We start from the raw sequence: 17,726 nt of genomic DNA on the forward strand, positions 1-17,726 counted from the left end.
TAGAGAAAAAGATGTATTAATTTCAAAATGTATTAAAGATTTCTGTGTTTCTCCCTCTCTTTACCATAGTAGTTTGTTTGGACAAATTTTAATGTACTGGTTTGGCCCCAGAAATTTCAAGGTTCTGAAATCTGGATTTTCTTTTTTTTTCAGAGGCTTAAAGACCCTATACAACCAGCATCCCTTTACCTAAGTTTCATTCTCAAACTTTTATTTATAGACCGTGAACAAAGGAACTAAAATATTTGTAAACGCAGAAGAAAGAATTAGTATTCTTCAAAAATATCTAGAATTGTGGGTTTTGTGCCTTCCAAAAAAATAAGTGGTAGCTATTAACTTGTGTGAATTTCTCTGTTGATTTAGATAAAATTTTGAGAACCAGCCCTAAGCTTCAAAGCCTACCTTCAAGACCATGTACACCATGGGGAGTACTTGGGAAGGTTTCATGACTAAAATGCAATCCAAACATTTAGGTTTCAAAACAGACACCTAAATGTGTCCAGTTAATAAACTGTCAGCATTAATTTTTTGCATCTAATCTGTCTCTTCACTTAGGTCTTGGTGTCTATTTTTCATCAGAATCCACATCCTAGAACCTTCTCTTTGTAGAATGTGGAAGGAATGGAAATCTCTTTTGAGTATAAAAGCCTCCTTGACTAGGCTGCCTGTCCAGCATGTCCAGCACACAGGGGAATTTCCTTCTCTGCTTGAAGAGATATGGAAACAGAAGGATGCAGGATATCTTGGAAACTGGGCTTTCTGCCCCCCTTCCCCCACCTTTTTGTTTTTCAGAAGCTGCACCAGCCTGAAATGTGGGGATAAAAATGCATTGCCCAGTAAATCAGAAGGTGATCATAAGAAGGTATGTGACAATTTACTAGCTTATTGTTCATCATCTCTCTGGGATGAAGAATAGTCCAAGTATGTCAGCATTTCATATTAAACAGCAGCTAAAGAAATAATATATTCAGTGTTGGGAGTGGGAACTGAAAAGTAGCGCTCCCACCACTACCTTTCCTGGACCACAATTTGTCACTGTTTCCTTTGCTTACTGTTCCTTAGGCTGTGTTCATCTAACCTTCACCGCTGCAGAGACACTCTGTCTCAACAGCAGAAACAGAATGTCCTCCCCCATCCTCATTTTTGCACAGAAATATCCATGGTTTGACCAAAGTCAAACTTTCAGGATCTTAGATTCAGGGAAAACTTGTTTGTGAATCCCAAGCCCCTTTGTAGGTGGTATAACCAAGAGAGTTTGCAGCTCAGTCCATGTATCAATGCTTTTGGCTATGCTCAGTTATGGGATAGTTTTAGTTTTCATTTTATCTTTGCTAGTAAATAAATAAAGGTGTGTGTCAACTCATAATTGCTTAGACATGTGAGCTGCTGTTGTTACCTCTCCATTGTTTTTACTGCCTTGTACTTCAATGCCTATATGCTACCATCTAATTTGCCTTTTTTTTTTCTCCCATATCCTTGGAAAATTCAACCTTGAGGAAAATTGGATGCACCTGGAAACATTCAAAAAGTGAAGATTCAGACACAAACTTTGAAGAGGAGGGCTAAGTACTAAGACACCTCAGGTTGCAGGATAAAGCAAGTAATACAGGGGTTTGAAAATTTTCAGTTTTGGATTCAAACACCTAAATTCCAATTCATGCCCACATTAGGCACCTAAATTTTGCTTTTTCCATATATTCTAAACAAACAGTAAGGGGTTTCTGTGGAATTCTCACAGCTTTTTACTGGCTAGGCTCATAGTTCAATGCCTTAGAAAGCCTCGGGCAGCCTAGAGAGGTAGCACGGGTTTGCCTAATTCCTGCAATTAGAAGCTTTCAAACAGAGACAGAAACACACAGACGTTCATAAAAGGGATGCAAAGCCAAAGAGCGCGGGGCCCCCTCTCGGGCCCTTCTTTTATTGGGAGAAGGGGAAAGGGGAGGACTGGGGACGGACCCGGGGTGAGCGGCCAGTCAGACACTGCTAAAGAGTTTGAGGTACATTTGGTTTTGCCCACTCTTGGAACGAAGGAGTTCAGAGCACATGGCAGAGGCGAGTCCCGGCTTGTCTTGGGGAGGGGGAAGGGAAGCTCAGAACAGGCAGCAACAGGTTTCTAACAAGTATTCTTTATAGATATACTCAGGTTCCTGGTATTGTAGTTCTCTGTAAAATTGAACACATTTACTTTCAAAGTAAAGGAATGTTTAAGAAAGAAAAAGTCTCTTTTTAAGAAAACATCAAAATGCCAAAACAAAACCTAGACACCCAAAAAATCTTAATATCCATAATTTCTGGTGCATAAAGAACTGTACCCACTCAACTAGTGGTTCATTTAGACTTTCAGAAAGCTGCAGTATTCTAATAAATATATGCATGTTGCTCATAATGACTTGCACTAAAATGGTGCTCATGTAGCCCAACTTCTGCATGAGAGACATTTCTCTTCCCTAAGAAAATGTAGACACCTAAATCCAGAACAGAGGATGAAGCTTGGCTGCTACAGACTAGCACTTATTCCCCCCAGGGAAAGGGGAAATGCATCAGAAAAGTATTAGCTAACTTCTAACTTTCTGAATATGAGCTGTGGCAAGAAGCAGAGTTGTGAGACATCACAGGATGACAGTGGAAATCTTTGGCAGAATCCCACAACAGAGGAGACTGAATGATCAAAGAGGAGCTCTCAAAAATCTGTGAGTACAGTCCTGCATTCCGTGCTGAACAGGAACACTGAGGCAGTGTGCTGCAAGCTCCTGGTGAATTGAAACAAGTGGTATTGGAACAACAGACCCAAATAATGCAGATATCCAAGTAAGCAACTCTGCTGTGTACTGCATTATTAAAATATGATTCAAGTAATGGACCATGTATCAGGGTCAGAACTACTTGCACCTATTCTGCTTCAGGAACTTGGGAGAAAAAAGAATGGAAAACAGCAGATGTAAGGAAAGATTTAAAATGGAGGGTTTAAAATGCATATGGCTATTTAAGTTCTTTTTCACTGAAAAAGTTTAATAAAAAATGGGGCACTATCTAATCAACCTGTGACTGAGCTGAAGCTCTTACCTACATTTCGATAAGCCATGCTATTAAAAGGAAGTTAAAGTACTTTGAACCACCTCAAAATACTGCTTAGAAGTATAAATTTGACCAATAATTAGGAAAAACAGTCATGTAGAACATGAAGTCTCCGTAGGTGAAATAAGGCACTAAAGATCATTCTTGATTTCCAGTGGCAGATAACTGTTTGATGAGTAGTATAGAGGGCTATTGATAGCCAATAAAAAAGAAGAAATCTATTTTTGTTTGTTTGTTCAAGTGAAATTAATTATTTACAGGCAATGGTTTTGCAGTAAATAAATTTATTTCTATGTAAAAGTAAAGAGCAGTCATTGCAGCAATTCTTCACAGAGCATAGTTTGGTGGGGGTTGTTTTGCTTGTGGGTTGTTTTGGTTTTTTTGACTAGGAATCCCAAAGGAATCTAAATATAGATAATGTGGATCTGAATCAAAAACTGCTTCCTTTCTGTTTGGTGAATTGACAAGCTGCAAACAATTTATGAAAGAAAACATGCAATTTAACTGTAAAATGTAAACTAGTCAATCCAGTGAAACCTGATGGAAAGAAGGATGAAAACAAGCATGGAGTTACATTAGTAACAGCAACGCGCATTATGGGGGAAGAACAGAATGCTGTTATGCTGATTAGAAAAAAGTACATACCATTTCTTTATAGTAACCCTAGAGTATTAAGAGGTTGTTTACTCTAAAACTTGCAAATATTAGTACTTTTTACAAAAGTGCTAGTGGCTTTCTCCTGTAGCACCTTGTTGCCTGAGGATGGTTTCAGTCATCCTCTATTGTGCAATCCCTTCCAGGGGTCTGATGGCCTGGACTGCTCTTTTCCTTCCTCATGCTCTCAACAAGTCATGCTTCTGAACTCCAGACTGACAGGTTCAAATGCTGTGTCACCAGGGTAGCAGGATAAAGGGTCTGTTTGTTCCTTTTCGTATTTGGAAAAGCAAATAAAGAAAATAAATAGTTTTATTAAGGAGGCAAAAATAAATTATCCTTTCCCACCAAAGCGCAGTAATGAGAGTGAGTTGGAATGAAAAACAGGAGCTGGAAAGAAATTTTTTCCCTTTTTGGCCAGTCTTCTCACATGCAAGTCCTTTCCCTAAAGAAATATTGCTGGATTTTGCCATTTTTTTCCATTCCCAGAGAATCTCTTTTTGAGAGAGGGGACCTACTCTCTGTGCAGTACAATGTCAGGGCCTGAGGTTACTGTAGCTTATGGTTCCGGGTGCTCTAGTGCTGTAAGCTACTGAGGGACAAAACACTACATAAATCCTCTCCTGCACTTGGGAAACTTATTACTGGCTTCCTTATCATATCCAGACTCCTCCTTATCATATCCAGTAATGGGCCACAAAAGAATAATAATCCCAGTGAATACTGTGCAGTAGAAGCTAGACTAGCCCTTTTACAAAAACAAAGCATTATTTTTGGGGCAATAATTACTCAGATTTGCTTGTGCTTGAGCAGTATAGTATATGGCAGTTTTTTTCAACTTCATACTATTTCAGCTATTATTATTATTATTATTAATCTCTGATCATAACAACCAGGGATAACCTCCTGTCTGCAGAAATTATCTGGATGTGAACAGTGACATATACCCTAGAGAAACAGGAGTTTGGGTGGGGGCAGGGCAGGAAAGAAGGGTCTAGATGCAGTACTTAGAAATCAGCCTTCTAAATTTTATTAGCTTTATTATGAGATGATATAGAGGCTGCCAATACTTGTTGAAGTTTTTCAATGAACCCTTCGTTTTCCATAGGGTTTTTTCAATTTTTTTTCCCCCACAGATTTAACCTCCCTTCTGTTTTCCCTTTGTTGCTGCTCTTCACTTACATAGTTTTTTTCAGCCATGGACTAGCTGAGAAGTGTGAAAAAATGAATGTTTACACATGGCATAAAATATTCAGAGGTGTGCCAGCATTTTTTACTGTACTAGCTGTAGCAATAAGAACAAAGTATATGTTGAATAAACCCTCTAATTTCTGAAAGTTAACAAGGAAGACTTGTACCATAGCAGGAAGAATTTCTTTGTGGAAAGGGTGTCAAGCACTGGAACAGGCTGCCCAGTGAGGTGGTGGAGCCACCATCCCTGGAGGTATTCAAGAAATGACTGGCTGTGGTACTTAGTGCTCTGGTTTAGTTGACATGGTAGTGTTCAGTCAAAGGTCGGACTTGATGATCTGGGAGGTCTTTTCCAACCTTAATGATTCTATGATATGAAAAGCAAGAGCAAGAACTACAATCCTCTGTTTACTTGGTAGCTGTCCTAGAGTAATTTGTCCTGTAGCTAATTCTTGGGCTTAAATACGTTAGGCAAGTCTCTGGTGGTGCAATGGTTACCCAGGGTTTAGTGATAGAGCAGCATCAAACAGCTGCCCTTCCTCAAGGAGGTCATACTAGCATCAGTGACATGACTATTTGGAATGATAAAGGAGCACACAGGAGATGTGGCACAGACTTAAAGATGACAAGTAGGAATGGAACGGAACTTGCTCAGAGCAGATCCTAAGTCTTCTTCGCAGGAAGAATTTTGTCCTGTGCTTTTAAGGCCATATGTATAGTAGATAAAATTACACCATTTCTGATACTTCTACCAAATAATTTCTTAACAATAACATCTTTTTTGAATAACTTTGGAAATCACCAAAGTTATTCAAAAATACAACTTACTATAATGTTTTAAATTAAAATAATTACAATCACTTAGAGAGAGTCTGTAGTTGATTTGGTTGGGGTTTTTTTCAAACAGAATTATTGCTCTTCCTCTTTTCTATGTCAGTAATATGTAGTAAAAAAAGAAAAGAGGAAAGTCAAATTTAACAACACTGCTATAATTACTAATGACTCAGTTTCATTGCAAGATGCAAAAAATATCTGGAAAGTCTATTCTATGTTCAATATGGCTTCTGTCATTCTTAGAAGATGCAGCCATATCTGATAAAAATATTGTATTTAAAACTTACATAGGCTTGTTCCAGTTCCACTAGTGGAGTCTGCAAAGCTAGGAAAAAGTAAAAAGGACCAAGTTAACATGAAAAATTACATACCTGACAAAAATTAGGACCTTTGTAGTGTGTCAGGTTACCAATGCTTTGAGCCATTGGCAGTAACTGGTGTTTTCAAAGATGATGTAAATGAATCCTTTTCCAAGTTTAGAAATTAGTATAAGGCAGGTCAGGTGCGGATTTCTGCTGTCTGTTTCCTCACCAGCCTACAAAGAGAAGGGCAGGGGCTTGAATAAGTCTGTGAAGGCAACGTTTTATTGCCCAGTACTCCTCATATGCTACCATGCATTGCTCCAGGTCAGTGTACCTGAGAAGTCAGTTACTTGTGAATACCAAAGCCAGCATCTTATGTGCTTTTTGGAAAAAAAAACATCTATGGTGTTTCACTATGCTATTATGTGGTTTTAAATTAATTTCTATTTTGCTTAGGAAAAAGTAGGTGGCTGAGAAATGCAGTTTCGTTGTCAAAAAGCTAGGTGAGCACAGAATAATTCTTCATCATAGGTGCAACCTTTTTGTGTATAAAACTGCCAGTAAAATAAGTGGTAATTAAACATTAAAATTCTAAATGCTATCTGGCTTACAAGTTTAGGTCTGACAAATGGGTTTGGAAGTGACAAGCCAACGCAGATCTACAGAACCAGTACAGACTGTTCCATCCCAGGCTTCACTCTGTCCCCTGTGGCATTGGTAGTCTTGGCTGGGCAGGTATTCTTAATATCCTGCCTAGATATCCACAGACAAAACAAAGGAACAGAATTCTTACATTTTATTCTGAAGTCCCTTTTAGAAATACAGCTAATCAATTCCTAGTATTAATGATAGATACATAACTATACCATGAATAGATGTATTATTTCATATTAACTCCATTCCCAATATCATACTGAACAATGTGAAAATGCAGGTAGGTCATAGTTCATTGAAAAGATAAAATAGGAGCAGTTTCAAGAGGGTGTAATTATTGTAACTAACAGAAATTGCCTTTTTTTTTTTTAATATCCACGCTGATAATGAAATACAAAGCTCAGCTTATTCAAATGAGAGTAAAGGGACTAAAGGTAGATGATACTGACCCTTTTGGGATGGTAGTTAAAATGAAGTACCAAAAGAAATTATCTCATAAAGATTTGATTTGTAAGTCTTGCTACAGACTGATATTTCAGCCCTTTGTGTGCACCACCCTTTCACACAGTATTTGTGTTGGCACTTCATTGCCCCTTCCCACACGGCCTCACTAGGGTTTTTGGGAACTGATGCTATTTGGGAGGATTTTTTTCTTTAAATATCTTTCTGTGTAACAAAGCTCATAACATAAGGGAAGGCCAAGCCAAGAAAACTAATATAGTTAGGAAAGAAAGGAGGGTAGCCACAGCCAGCACACACTGGCTGTGGTAAGGGAGCCACTTTTCCATTTGGAGGTTTTGTGGATTTGAGCAGACCAAGTGGAACAACCGTCTATTTTGGGACTGTGAAAAAAAGTAAAAATCCCTTCTGGTATACCTTTCTCAACACTAGGTGCTCAACCATCAGAGGGAAAGTATAAACAAGAGTTTAAAAAAATCATTTTGACTATACACATTATACAGACAGGGAATATTAGACCAAAGAAAACCGTGACCCCATGGAAATCACTAAATAAATGTTTCCTTCACTGGGAAATGTCTTCTACTTATTGCTTTCAGCATTAGATCTTTTTTCAAATCCAGCTTTTATTCCGGTTGCAAAGGGGAAAAAAAATTAATATTGAAAGGTTTATCCATCAAAAAACTGCCAGTGATATCACTACTACTCTTTCATCCTCAGCAGAATTATTTTCATTATGTTCTTTGCAAGCATGGAGAATTAATTGTAGTAAGACCATCTGTTACTGTGTAGTATTACACCTGCTTAGTTGTCTTCTGGTGTACAATCTAAAATATTAAATGTCATCATTGGTATTGCATCTGCCACAGTAAAAATAACAAAAATCTGAAATTTAAGCTTGTGCCAAAGCTTTAATATACCTGTGAAACACAAAATTTTCTTCTGCAAATTGATGGGGAAGGTTGCTCAGCTGGAGACCTCAGACCTTGCTCTAAAACCTCTAGCCATTCAAATAACTCCTGCTCTGGTGGCCAGTGAGTTCTTTTGTAGTAATGCTACAGAGTAAATAATAATTGTTTCATTTTTGAAGTATTGTATTGTCTAAAACAGCATTTATAGGAAATAAAAAATGAAGTAGTAGCATTGAACATCTACCATATCAAAGCATATCACCTAAGATGAGCATCTCAGCATTGCTAACTTGTAATGGGGTGCTCTCAATCTGTAGCTTGCCCCACGCCAAACTTCATTTAAAATGGCTGAAAAGAGTCACTGTTCCTTCTAAATTCAGTCAGAAAGCCACACAATGAAAAAGGGCTGCTCCTTGTCACACTGAGAACCTCCTACATTGCAGCAGTATGGCCCCCATGACAAGTGAAGATCAGGAAACCATGCACATAGGAAAATAATTAGACTATGGTAAAATAATGACCTTCCTGAGAAAGTATGTGAAAGTAGTAGGAATGTCTGCAATCTGGCAGAAATCAATAACGTAATAATTTACACATATACTACATTTACAGTCAATTTTAATTTATCTTTTAGCAACCCAACACAAAATAAGATGTGAGGTACAAGAACAAAAGTTCCTGATAGACATTTTTTTCTAATATTGTTATATATAGGGATAGTGCATCTGTCATTAGAATACACATACACAGAACTGTTTCACATGCTAGCAGATAGATTGACAAAATATACCAAGTCAGCGATAAACTTTTTACAAGTGTTAATCACCTGTCTTTCATCTTCATAGACAGAAAAATACCTTCCCACTATGTGAACATGTGTCAGATAGGATTATAAATGTTCCATCACTATCCTCACAGTAAAAAATTGCATTAAAAAATACTAGGTTTTAAGTGTTCCCTTTTGCCTGTTCTTTCCTTGGCCGTTTCTTACCTCATTTGTTGGTTTTGGCTACAAATGCAAACCCTGAACTTTTACTTCACCACGTACAACAGGCCATATTTTGGTGACAGAAGCCTCCTGAGTGCCCAAAATGAAATTACAAACTACATTTGGCATGAAACTGTTAAGTCTTTGTTTTAGAGCTAGGTAATGCCACAATGCCCAAGGAAGGATGTCAAATTAGTGTCTTCCTTCCCAATCCTCCTTGATGGCAGAAAAGAAGATTTGCTACCAGCAGCCTTAGGGGCTTCCTCTCATAGAGCAACCACTGGTCAGGCAGGTGTGAGCAGGCAAGTAGCAGTGACTGTCAGGGCTGGAAAGAGATTGAAGTGTGGCACAGTGAGTGCATTCAGTGCCAGACACATCCAGGCAGGACAAATGGAGAAACATCAAAGTTTCATATCTCACCCACACAACCAGCTTTTGCTCAGATCCTTATGATTTTTGAATTACTGGATTCTTATTCAGTCTTTGAATTCACACAACTTTCTAAAAGACTGAATTAGTTCCATGGGAAGTCGTTCTTCTGGGAGGTATAGGCATAGGCTAGAACAGACCAGTTCACTGCTCCTGAGGCATTAAGAATGTTATGCATGCACATACAAATCCCAAGATCCATTTCCCTCATCCCTGAAAAAACATTGAAGGAGGTAAAAAAAAAGGTAAATACTGAAAAAACAAAAAAGATAATGCAAAGGGTTTAGTCTCTCACACCACAAATATGACAAAGATGACATTGTTTTCCTGATGTGAAAGGTCTTGAGAGGAGTGAAGCTGCCACATCTGATCTTTAACATTGTGCCCCTTGGTGTAAACAGAGGAGACAGAACAAGCTTCCCATTTAATACACTTAACACTTATCGCCAGATGCATTTTCTAAAACCTAGAATGGCAAGTTAGAAATTCCATTTGGATTTTGTGGTGATGCTGCTGAAATGCTTTGTTAGCTCTCAGTTGAGCTTCTGTACTCCATTGTGGCTCCAGCCAAAAAGAACCTCTAGTTGTGCAAAAGTCTTGATTTTGGTATAACTTCTTTCCTATGAAGAATCAGTTGACCAACAGAAAATTAAGTAAATCTACTGGGTGGTGATGAGACCTTCTGATCTACTGGTACAGTATGGGAGTGCTACAGTCCCTTGCTCTGTAGCCACGAAGGGCCTTTACACCACGAATGAAAAACAAATTAATAGAACGCTTTGATATCCTTCCAATAAAGCCTCACCACATTCAAAGTCTCATAAATTCTGTTACTTGAAAAGTAACAGAATATACTCATATGGCTTTCAGTAGATGAGCTCCTGGAAAGGGCTTTCTTGTTTCAAGAACCTCTGTAGAACGAGTTATAAAAACAACAGTAAATCTCCCCTACACATCCATTAAACACCAGAGTACAAACCACTATTATCTGATTTCTGTCCATGCAATACTATTGAATTTCCAGTGAAGATGGTGAAATCAACACAGTAGTAGGAAAAAAGAAATATCACTCTCCTGAACAATCCTGAATGCAAGAATTGAGGTTTTACAGAATCATAGAATCATTAAGTTTGGAGAAGACATCCAAGGTTGTCAACCCCAACTTTCGACAGAACACCACCATGCCAACTAAACCATAGTGCTAAGTGCCACATCCAGTCATTTCTTGAACACTTACAGAGACAGTGACTCCCCCACTTCACTGAAAGGGTAGTTAAGCATTGGAACAGGCTTTCTGATGTCCAACCTGAACCTCCCCCAGCACAACCTGAAGCCATTTCCTCTTGTCCTGTTGCAGTCTGTCCTGCGAGGAGAGACTGACCCCCACCTTGCTACAAGTTCCTTTCAAGTAGGTATAGAGTGCAATAAGGGGGCTCTCTCCTGAGCCTCCTTTTTACCAGGCTGATTCTGACCTAAAAACAATATGGGAAGCTGTTTAGAATGCTGCTCACATCCTGCTCCCCACTTTAGCAAGGAATTCTCATTCTCTGTACCTGAGTCCTTTTTTCATTTACCCAACTGAGAACTTGGTATCCCTCTGCTGCTACCTGACAGCCTGTTGTTACCTGTGCATAACAGGAAGTGTATTACAACTTTGTTTCCCACTGTATTTTATACTTACTGAAAAAACTGCTACATCTTTTGGGGCATAGAAAACCTTAAAGAAACGTGAACTCCACTACTTAAAGTAACATTTGAAAAACAATCAAAGCAACCAAAAAGCTTCACAAACCCAGAAGCATGTGAACTTCCTTACATAATTTTACTGGTATATCTTTTGATACAGCCAATACACAAAGCTATTTTAATGGGACCTATAATACGTTTTTAATATTAATATTCCTATAATATGCTTTTTCCTAACCATCACTTTTAGAGGCTTTTATAGCTAGATGCATGAGATGAAAAGCAATTCAGAAAGTGTCTTTTCCAGCTTTAAATATCAAACAAACTACTAGGGAGGTAGATTTACCATCTGAACCAGGACACAAGAGAAATAGATATAAAAGAGGATTGAAAGCAGAAGGATCTTCAAGAAGTCATAAATAGAAATTTTTGTTTTCTCTACATCTTTCACTGCTTTCTTTTCTGGACAGATTCCCAGACTTGGGGGCTTGCTAGTGTATCTCCCCTACACTTCAGGCAAATTGAAAGCTTTCATTCACAAAGAAATTAATGCCTGACAATATGCATCAGCTTTTGCTAATAAACTCCATAAATCAAAGTTCACTACAAAAATAAATATCTTTCTAACATTACAGACGTTACCTATACTTGATACATTTGTGGTCATCCACAGGTGCATATGACAAAATGAAGTCTAGCACTTCTAGCAATTTTTAGTGTTGGAATGAACATCAAGAAGTCTGTTTCCATAATTTATTTTGTAAAACATTATTAAATAGTAGCCACTTAAATCTTTTCATAAGAGGACAGGAAGTTTTCTGAGATCTAACCATACATTCACTCTGTAAAAGTTGGGGAGCTACTCAATGATTTCTCATGCGCAGACAGTGAGTCTGCCTTTATACAGGAACATATATGTCAATGTACCACACCTACAGCTGAGCTTATCACCTACAGCTCAAAAGCAGCACCTCCATAATGTGTTTACAGCCTATTGCTCATATAGTTTATACCAGTGGAGACCTAAGACAAGCCTTGAAAAAAAAGCATTTTAAAAAGAAAATGAAATAATTAAAAAAAAAAAAAAAAAAGGAAAAGCTTTTTTTTTCTTTTTTTTTTTTTTTTTTTTTACAGCTTCTTTTGCTGCCTGGGCTTACTTAACTTGATTGCAATATTCATGAGTGACACAGTTAAGGGGCAATGGTTCTTAACATGGTAAAAACAAAATAAAAGCATTTGAATTTTCTCAGCTCAATCACCATTTGGGACTGCAGTGTACCAGAAACACAGACAGAATCCTAATTTCCATTTCTGACACAGAATTTCACCTGATTGATGGCACCTTGACTGCTAACTTGATACTTGTCTGAGGTAAAAATCACTTTTCAGGCCTGCCCTACTCTGGTTCACATACTTCAAGTGTCCCTGTAGACCATATTTTATACAGTGAGCCTTTATGTAGTTTTGTGTAAGCTTCCAAGGACATGCTTATAAGATTTTTTTCCTGTCTTCTTAAATTTATTTTAGTCAGGTTAATCTTTAAAGTTTACTTTGTTCCAAAGTGTCTGTAAGGATGAATGTTTGATCGTAATGTCTGAAAGCTCTTAACCATTTCCTTATTTGCACAGTAGAAGAAAGAAAAAAAGAAAAAAGTTTCTTTTAATGAGATATTCCCCATGATGAGAATATTTTGAAGAGCTGCAAACATTACTGTAACAGTGGCATAAGTCAAACCATTCACTAAATGCTTCACAAGTTGTAGTTTCCTTTGCTAAGAATAATACCTTATTCTGTCTGGAGTTCAAAACACTTTTCTAAGATGTTAAGCCACTTCCCACAAACTTCACTCTCAGGAAGTTTGAGTTGGCTGTTTTTCCAAAGAGGTTTGAAGGATGCCAGTGTTCTCAGCTTTGTAAACTCAAAATGAACTTGTGTTCATGTTTCAGATCAAATGAATGGCTTGAGTTTTATGTTTTATTTTTTAATCACTGTGGTGGCACTTTGGAATCCAAATATCTGGTTCTCTTTTTCTTTTTTTTTTTTGTAAGCGTTCACTCTCATATTTTGCCTAGTCTGTTTGACAGAACCATTAGCTTCAGACTTTTCACAGCAAAAATATGCAAACACAGATATTGTATTTCTAAATCAGAGGCTCAGGGGGAACTCAAAAAGGCTCCATAACAATAAATAAAACAAATAATAATCAAATGAAATAAATAATGCACAGTGGTCTCAACATACCTGAACAGATCCACTGAAAACTGTCTCAAATTTATTTTCTTTTTTTGATCATACTTGTTAGATTTATAAGCCTTAGACATTTTTATTTAAATAATGAACTAAGTAGCAGTGATAACAGCACTAGCGGCAACATACTTTGCTTAGCTCTGCAGGAAAACAAACTGAACCAACCAAATAAAAGAAACAAAACAACTCAGTAGTTATCCCAAGGACTTCAAGAGCAGTATCAGGTCAAAAGCAAATACAGCTTCTCATGGATATAACACAAGAGAATTTTTACAAGTACCCTGTGTAAACAGTGAGTAAAAAAGAAACTAATAATAGCAAAAACCCCACACTTGAAAATTTGAGATAAAAGTCTTAGGTCCAAATTCTAGAACAGCCTTATGGACTACTACTTTGTATGTAGAGTTGAGGTAGGGTTGTCTCAAGGCCCAGCCAAGGACAATTCTGTTCTGAAGGTATGCAGGTTTGTCAGCCAAGGGGCCATTGTCATAGTTCCTATTTGCAGCCATGAACTAATGGAAGACAAGGGTATTTAATGTCTCTAAGCCCTTCCTGAATTGGATTGCACTAGTTTACTCTTCCACAAGAGCAGAGTCCTGAATTTCCCCCCTCTTTCAGATCTTCTCTCCTACTTATGAGTGTTTTCACTTTTTGAAGCAAAAAGCAGAATGACTCAACTGTCAGGTGTGGATTTAAGAGACTACAGGATTTCCTTTCAGTCACTAGATAGGATTATTTAAAATAAGGGGTGGAAAAGAGAATGAAAAGAGCACAGGGAGGCAGTGCTGCTATTGATTGTCAGCTGGTGTACACAGCCCATTACCCTTTTGGAGACAGCCTAACAAACTCCTTTAGTGATTGGAAGAATGTGCAGCTAAGCTGAATATATTGCTTTTACTTTCATTTGTTATGTGCACCGGATACCATCCCATCATAGACAGAGACTGGATCCATCAAATTTATTACAGTTCATAGCAACAACTGTCAATACCTAGAAATCAGACAGGAAGCTTTCCAGAAGCTCAAAGTGTCTCCCAAATTATTGAAAGAACTGTAAAGGTTAATGTTTTACACATTTTCCATGTTTATTCATTTGAAGAGTTGGATGTTTGGGTGGTTTAAAAAAAAAAATCTTTAGAAAAAATCAAAAGGAAACCCTAGAAGTCTTCAAAGAAACACAGCTACTACCAAATATAAACCAGCACTATAAAACAGTCACAATCACATAATTTAAAAATTGTTTTTCATGTAACTGAGCTACACTACAATAAATATTCTGGACAGTAGATGTCCTAATTGTAACTTGGCAACACCTTTTGGCTGCACCAACACATTTAAATGAAGTGTCAGACAGTTACTGGGTAAAATCCACCTTATATGGCAAAGAAAATACTTCAATTTGAGATGTGCAATAAGCAAAAACCACATAATATTAGGTTTTGCTTTTGAGATAAAATAAACATACAAAATGTGAATCTGATAAAAGTTCCACAGCTGTCGGGTTAAGTTTCTTTAAGAAAATATTTGTGACATTTTCCTTGTCTTAATGACATGGACAGGTAGAAAGATCCCTGAACTGTGTTAATGTGGTATTCCCAGCCAGGGAATTTATCATTAAAGCTGGTAAATTAATTCACAAAACAAAAATAACAAGACTGTTAGGGAGATCAAAGATAACCTCCATCGCCGATCAGTGTTGGAAAGGCAAGTCCATCACACTGTGTTAACACAAAGGTCAGATAAGCCCTTTTTTATACAAACAATAGGCAAAAGTGCTCTGAGACTGAGAGCCCATAAACCTGAGACAATATCTAAAAACGGATTCAAATTTTCTCCAGGCACCATCCAACCGACTAATCAATCCTCTCCAGACACAAGTTTTGTTGGCCAAATAAGTGCAAACAACAATTTTATTTACTCTATTGTAAGGGAGAAAAAGGTAGAGCATAAGGATGTGCTACAAGTCACAGCATATGAAGTATAAATAACCTTAGGTTTTAGAAAATATAAGCCAGGGAACTGAGCATTTCTGGATAACAAACACAAGGGCTCATTTTAGACAAATGCATGCAGAAAGTCTTAAAATAACTGACAGTCTTACTTTGTAGTTCTACTTCTCTGTTTTTCCAAGATATTTTGGAAACTTTTGAAATCTGTCTTTTCTGTGGAGAATAAATTTCAGTTGCAAGAAAAAATTTATTCCACTATTGTCTTTTAATAACAAGAGACAAGCTGCAGTGTATTAAGAGTAAGAGGTTATCATTTTCTACAATTATCCAATATATCAAAGAGAATTTAAGTGGGTTAAAAATATCACGGAACTAAACAATCACTCAAAGTTTGAGAACTTCTTGCTTCTGGAAAATGCCAGAGATGCCAAAACAGCTTACACAAGTCAGAAGCAAAAATTCAATGAATTTTTTCTTGATACTGACACTGTAACAAAGAAAGAGTCAGATTTCTTGACTGATGGATTCCAGAAATACAGGGAAACAAAAGGTATTTGAATACAGATCATCAAATTATATTAAAAAATCAATTAAAATATATGTCAGAGTTGGTTCTAGACTGCAGACAAAGATTTGAGGGTGAGGAAAACTGGGAGGGTAAGATATACCATGTGTTTATCTGAACCTAACATGCAAAATAGATTCACGTCTGGTATTTCCATCTACTAATACAACTCCAGTCTAAAGCTCACAACAAATTCACAGTAGTCAGCGCATGTTAAATGAAAAAGTTTCTGCTCTATACATTGAAATGACTACATCCCTCCACCCAAATACCTGCAAGTGTTGTTAACTAAAGCAAAGCATGCCCTGAAAAGGGAATTACTGTTACTGGATCTGAGCAAGGCCACTGGGATCATTTGTTTTGAATCAAACCTAAAGTAAACCATACAAGTGGACCATAGTATAATGTTCATTTCAAATACCTACAGATTCTAGATCTTAATTCAGAATACAATACATTATATAAGAAGATATTAAACATGCAGCTTTTGGACCATACATGCTTTGATTGCCAGGTTATACTCAGTAATTAAAGCTGGTAAACCCTATCAGCTGAGATAACCAGGATCGGGGGCCTGGTGGGAAAAGGAAACTCTCTACTGTGAGCTTTTCCCTTCCTATCCTTTCTGGTCATGTCTTTGCAGCTAAACAGTTCTCTCTTTCAGTAAGTCACATGACAGATGTTAGCTGTTAACCCAATTGAAACTATTTTTCTTTCCTTTCCAGTACATTCCAATCAGCAGCATGAACCACAAAGAATGCCCAGCGATTGGTGAGTGGCAGATGCCCGAATACCACGTTTTTCATCTCCTTTCAATATCCTTGACTCATGCATCCTGTCTGAGCTAATGTTAGTTTCCTGATTGCAGTGTGTCTGTACCCTGGGACTCTAAACAAGGACCTGAACCATCCCAGAAATCTCACTCTTCCTTGCTAGACTTCAGCTACACTGTGCTTTTTGTGACTGTCTCAAAACTACCTTGTTTTGCCAATTCACATCTGTAATTTCTAAGTTTGCATTGATATAGCAGTCCATTTCTTTTCCTCTAATTTTAAAGTAATTCTAAGTCATCGTATTAAAAAATACTATTCAGTTCTGACTTTATTTGGTCTCTAAGAAGACAATGTACTGCCACCACCAGTTATACTCACCACACTCCCATTATTACATTATCACATTCTTCCACTCGAACAAAATGCCCCCAAAACAGATCTGAACCAGAAAAAAAGCATTCCTTGTTTGCAATGTACTTGTGCCTTTACTTGACCAATACTCTGAAATTCTCCTCTCCAGGTTACTGTCATTTTCTAGGTACTGTAGCAGTGATTTCACAATACTTAAGACCATTTAATATTTCTATGGGTATGAAGATGAAGTGCAGTGATGCCTAGTCCAAGGACCTGAGTTTTAAGGTAAAAGGATGCCTTTTAGAACAGAAGGCAAAATGGAAAAAAAGGGAAAAAAGAAAAAGACAAGAAAAAATTTGCTTTACTTTTCGCTCTGATTCAGGAATATCAGCCAGGAACAGAAAGAAGAGAAGAGAGTTGCCGAGTACTAATTTTTCTTAAGTACCCTAGTTGTGATTAAAGTACAAAGAGTTACAGTTCTGTAGCAAACTGATTAATAGAATTAGCTAAGGGTGCAAAGCAGTTTTCTTTTTTCATCCTTTTATGCCACACAGTTAATACCAAACTCAAATTAGGGTCATTGTCTTTATCTTTACATGCTACAGCAGCAGGCCATATAAATTATATGACAGAGTTGGACAAATGCTTTATCAAG

General features: G+C 37.4%; 1 long non-coding RNA gene across 2 annotated transcripts; it reads left to right on the forward strand.

Annotated features, from left to right (window-relative positions):
* Positions 1-561: 561 nt before the first annotated feature.
* On the forward strand, positions 562-17,231 carry LOC108447312. Of its 2 annotated transcripts, none has more exons than XR_001862804.1 (3): positions 562-1,611; positions 16,670-16,715; positions 16,813-17,231. It is a non-coding gene; the product is annotated as an uncharacterized LOC108447312 (long non-coding RNA). The 2 variants fall into 2 exon arrangements; XR_001862803.1 differs by lacking the exon at positions 562-1,611 and adding an exon at positions 12,320-12,554.
* Positions 17,232-17,726: the final 495 nt, after the last annotated feature.

This window comes from Corvus brachyrhynchos, unplaced genomic scaffold (assembly GCF_000691975.1).
Source record: "Corvus brachyrhynchos isolate BGI_N302 unplaced genomic scaffold, ASM69197v1 scaffold175, whole genome shotgun sequence".
NCBI lineage: Eukaryota > Metazoa > Chordata > Aves > Passeriformes > Corvidae > Corvus > Corvus brachyrhynchos.